Here is a 5,974-nt window from a genome sequence, read left to right on the forward strand (position 1 = left end):
TAGGGTTCCTGCGTTGGGCTGAGAAGGCCGAATCAGCGTTTGAGATGTGTAACTGTCCGCCTGCAAGTAGGGTCAAATTTGCTGCTGGGACACTTGAAGATTCTGCTCTCACTTGGTAGAATTCGAATGTACAGATTCTTGGATTAGAACTGGCTAACGCTATGAACTGGGAGGAGTTCAAGAATATGATGCGTGAAGAGTATTGTCCACGAGAGGAGATTGCAAAGTTGGAATCCGAGTTTTGGTCATTGAAGATGGTGGGTTCCGAAATTGAAGCCTACACCACCCGTTCTCACGAGTTAGCTGTGATGTGTCCACGGATGGTAGACCCGCCGAGTAAGAGGATTGAAATGTATATTGATGGGTTAGCACCGCAAATTCAGGGCATGGTGACGTCTTCCAGACCAGCCACGATTCAACAAGCGATCCGGTTAGCTCACAAACTGACGGATCAAGCAGTGACCCAAGGTGCGCTACCACCTAGGGGTTCAACCACTAAAGCCCGTGACAACTCGAGCATTGACAACAACAACAACCACCCGGGTAATGGAAAGAGAAAGTTCGACAACGCCAGATCCTCATCCTCGAACCCCCCACAGCAACAACACTACCGTAAACCCGAATTCACCCGGAGCTTCAGCCATCAGGGTCCCAACAATAGCAACAACGGTAGCGGGCAGGGTTCGAGCGGCTATGCTAGGAAACACCCGAAATGTAACCGGCGCAACTATCATCATGCTGGCCCGTGTGACCGTGTCAAGTGTTTGAGATGCAGAAAAATGGGTCATCAGGCCTAGGAATGTAGGGGAGACCTAGCGGCAAAGGGTGCTCCTAAATCACCTATGACGACTAAGGGATGTTTTGAGTGTGGTCAAGAGGGTCATTTCAGGAAAGATTGCCCCAAGTTAAAACATAACGAGAACAATGGAGGCAGCAGCGGTGGCGGAAGCAATGGTAAAGGAAGAGCTTTCGTCATTGGGTCGGGTCAGCTCGCAACGATCCGTATGTGGTGACTGGTAAGTTTCCTGTGAACGACTGTTTTGCTTCTGTTTTGTTTGACACTGGAGCTGATAGGAGTTTTGTGTCGAAAGGCTTTAGCCAACTCTTAGACTTAACTCCAACCCCGTTAGATGCTAAGTTTCCTGTTGAATTAGCTGACGGTAAGACTATAGTAACGACTCATGTACTTGCGGGATGTAAGTTGAAACTGTCAGGTCATATTTTTGATATCGACCTTATACCTTTTACGCTTGGTAGTTTCGATGTTGTTGTCGGCATGGACTGGTTATCTGAGAACCGAGCGGAGATTATATGTCACGACAAGATAGTCCATATCACTACCCCTTCCGGCGAGATCATTTCGATCCAGGGCGAGAAGCGCGGCATGACCACCAGCGTCATCACCCTCATGAAGGCGCAGAAATATTTACGAAAGGGTCATCCGGCAATTTTAGCGCATATTGTCGAGAAACCCACGGAGGAGAAACGAATCGAAGATATACCGATTGTGCGAGATTTTCCGGAAGTTTTCCCGGAGGATTTGCCTGGACTCCCTCCTATTCGACAAGTCGAATTCCAAATCGAATTGACCCCCGGTGCAGCACCCATAGCACGAGCCCCGTATCGGCTCGCACCGGCGGAGCTTCAGGAACTGTCCACTCAGCTGCAAGATTTGTTGGATAAGGGTTTTATCCGACCTAGCTCATCGCCATGGGGAGCCTCTGTCTTATTTGTCAGAAATAAGGACGGGACTTTCCGCATGTGCATCGACTACCGGGAGTTGAACAAGGTGACGGTCAAGAACCGTTATCCTTTACCCCGAATTGATGATCTGTTTGACCAGCTCCAAGGATCGAGTTACTATTCGAAGATCGATCTGCGGTCTGGTTACCATCAATTAAGAGTGCGCGAAGAAGATATCTCAAAGACGGCTTTCAGAACACGGTATGGTCACTACGAGTTTTCAGTTATGCCTTTTGGCTTAACCAACGCACCAGCCGTATTTATGGATCTCATGAATCGAGTATGCAAGGCGTACCTCGACAAGTTTGTGATTGTTTTCATTGATGATATTCTCGTCTACTCCAAGGACGAGGCTGACCACGAAGAGCACTTGAGGTTAATTCTGGAATTATTGAAGAAGGAACAACTATATGCTAAACTCTCAAAATGCGAATTTTGGCTTCGCGAGGTTCACTATTTAGGACATGTGATCAACGAGAATGGTATCTATGTCGATCCCGGTAAGGTAGAGGCCATCAAAAACTGGGGAGCACCTAAGACTCCGACTGAGGTGCGGCAATTCCTAGGACTGGCTGGCTACTACCGACGTTTCATCGACGGATTTTCAAAGATTGCTCAACCCCTCACCGCTTTGACTCACAAAGGCACTAAGTACAATTGGGGTGACGCGCAAGAATCCGTTTTTCAACTGTTGAAAACCAAACTCTGTAGCGCCCCTATTCTAGCCCTCCCTGAGGGAACAGAGAATTTTGAGGTACATTGTGACGCATCGATACAAGGTCTAGGTTGTGTGCTGATGCAACTCGAGAAGGTTATAGCCTATGCCTCTCGACAACTACGGATTCACGAGAAGAACTACACGACCCATGACTTGGAACTTGGAGCTGTGGTGTTTGCCCTTAAGATATGGAGGCATTACTAGTACGGTACCAAGTTTACCATTTACACCGACCACAAGAGTCTCCAACATATCTACGATCAGAAGGAGCTGAACATGCGACAGCGTCGTTGGGTCGAGCTGCTTAAGGATTATGATTGTGCCATCAAGTACCACCCTGGCAAGGCCAATGTAGTGGCCGACGCCCTCAGCAGAAAAGAAACCGATGAACCCAGGCGAGTGCGAGCACTGCAACTCACGATTCATACCAACTTACCCGATCAGATTCGCGATGCGCAACTCGAAGCTTTGAAGGATGATAATCTTCCATCAGAACTCATGCGGGGCATGAACAAGCAACTTGAAACCAAATCGGATGGGGTCCGATATTTTGTGAACCGGATTTGGGTTCCACGATACGAAGAGTTGAGAACTCTAGTGATGGACGAAGCTCACAAGTCCCGATATTCTATCCACCCTAGCTCGGATAAAATGTACCATGACTTAAAGGCACTTTACTGGTGGCCGAACATGAAAGCTGACATTGCCACCTACGTGAGCAAATGCTTGACTTGTGCCAGAGTCAAAATAGAATACCAGAAACCATCTGGCCTACTACAACAACCGGAACTTCCAATGTGGAAACGGGAACACATTTCAATGGACTTCATCACGGGATTACCTAAAACACCGACGGGATGCGATACCATCTAGGTGATCGTTGACCGGTTGACTAAGTCTGCGCACTTTTTAGCGATTAAGGAATCGGACAAAATGGAAAGACTGACTCGCGTCTACATGAAAGAAGTGGTGTCTAGACACGGAGTGCCTGTCTCAATCATTTCTGATCGAGATTCCCGTTTCACTTCGCATTTTTGGAAGTCACTACAGAGCGCACTAGGCACCCGTCTTGATATGAGCACAGCATACCACCCTCAGATGGATGGGCAAAGTGAACAAACTATTCAGACCTTAGAGGACATGTTGCGTGCATGTGTGTTGGATTTCGGAAAAAGTTGGGAACCTCACTTACCTTTGGTAGAGTTTTCGTATAATAACAGCTACCACGCAAGTATTAAAGCAGCGCCGTTTGAAGCACTGTACGGACGGAAGTGTCGATCACCTCTCTGCTGGGCAGAGGTGGGTGACAGCCAAATCACTGGTCCAGAACTGGTACTCGAAACTTCGGAAAAGATTGTTCAAATCCGAAATCGCATGGCAGCAGCACGAGATCGCCAAAAGAGTTACGCCGACAAGCGCCGAAAGCCTCTCGAATTTCAAGTGAACGACCAAGTATTACTCAAAGTCTCACCTTGGAAAGGTGTGGTTCGCTTTGGGAAGCGAAACAAACTCAACCCACGATACATTGGCCCTTATCAAATAACAGAGCGCATTGGTCCGGTGGCGTACCGACTGGACCTACCAACGGAACTCAGTGGAGTACACAATGTATTCCACGTATCCAATTTGAAGAAATGCCTATCTGATGAAACCCAAGTAGTCCCTTTGGATGAACTGCAAGTTGATGAACAATTACGTTTCATTGAAGAACCAGTCGAAGTTTTGGATTGGGAAACCAAAACACTCAAGCACAGTAAAATTCCAATTGTTAAGGTTCGTTGGAACTCGAGACGTGGACCGGAGTTCACGTGGGAACGCGAGGATCAAATGATGAAAAAGTATCCTCACCTTTTTGAAGAGCTGACCAAAACACAGAAAACCGCGAAACCCGACAAACCGTCAGAAATCACCGGAGGTATGAATTAAATTTCGGGACGAAATTTCTTTCTACTAGGGGATGATATGACAAACTGAAAATTTTTCTTACTTTTTCAGACACTCATCACGACTTGACTCAAATTTCCAGGACGAAAATTCTTTAACATGGGAATGATGTGACATTCATCAATTTCAGGTTAACTCCGTCAACTCAACTCCGTCAATTCAAACTTAAAGATCATTGAATCTATAACGCACACCTCATTACATTTAAACTAGGGTTTAAATGACGCTTGACAATTACTACATGTGTAGTCTTTCGGGAATTGCACCGAAACGCAAACGAGTTGACGCTAATCATTGGTGAATAAACGAGAAACATTGAAACAATAATTATGTGTTAGGCTTATGTGTTTGTTTAAGAAGTTAACTCAAGATGCAAACTAATTACTTTGGGCTAGTAAACTAATAATTTGAAGTGGAGGGACCTAGATGTAACATGATTGTTATTAAATAACAATAAACCTAATCCCTTACTCTCTCTTTCTCTCCTACCAAATCGACGGCAGCCCCCCCCCCCCCCCCCCTTGTCTCCCTTGCGATCGGCTCACATACACGCACATATCCTTTGATTTTTGAACTTGTCTTTCGCAATTGAAGCATCCTACACCCGATTCTAGTCATCTTCTACCTTCCCCTTGCTTATTTTTGTGCTTTGGAAGGTATAATTATAAACCCTAGAATCTGGAAATTATATACATGATGTTCATATGATTTGTTTTGATTGAAAGATGTATTGATTGTTGAATTGATAACTAGTATTGATGTTATTGCATGTTAATCGTTTGTTTCTTTGATTTTAGTTCAAGCAAAACCCTAATCATGTATGTAATGTGTAATTGATGTGCATGGATAGTGATTATGGTGTCTAGAATGTCATATGTATGGATTGTGGTCTATAGATGGTTAATATGTTGAGTTTGGATGCAAACAGTTTCTGGACAGATTATGTTGTTGATGTACAATTGACTGTAACGGGGTGTAAATGTGAAAATTGGTTGAGATTATTGATACTACAGTAAACTAGGTTGAGTCTAGTTTCTAAAGAATATAAATTTTCAATTTTTGAACGTGTAAAAGTTAACTTTTATGATTTTACAAAAACGTTGTGCAAAGCTGAGTTGTGAGACCTGCTGTTAGGTTGTCTTGTAAATATTATATCTCATGAACTACAAGACCAAATGGGTTGGTTCCACTTCTGGAAGTTAACTTGTTGAGTTAAGAACCTAACCCAATTGGTCTTGGATTTTTCATTTAACGGGAATTTCAAATAACATTCTGTTGCGCATGAATTTGACTGTTGTGAGTTTGCTGTAATGTTTTGATCATTGTGAGAAACCTATGTGGAATAAAAATAAAATAAAATATGTTCTGAAAACCTAATACATGTATGATTTTGTGATGCTTTTTGATGAATTAATTGAGATGCTATGATCGTTGGAATAGTATAATCTTTCAAGTAGAATTCTGTCTCGGTAAAGTTAACTGCCGAACTTTGTGAAAATGCATGAAAAGTGCTAGTTGCTAGTTAATTATTATGTTTTGACCAAATTGCCCCTGCGGGGAATACTTGCT

This window comes from Bidens hawaiensis, unplaced genomic scaffold, assembly GCF_021521415.1.
Source record: "Bidens hawaiensis isolate Kalapana, Puna unplaced genomic scaffold, B.hawaiensis_p1.1 tig00419464_1, whole genome shotgun sequence".
Lineage (NCBI taxonomy): Eukaryota > Viridiplantae > Streptophyta > Magnoliopsida > Asterales > Asteraceae > Bidens > Bidens hawaiensis.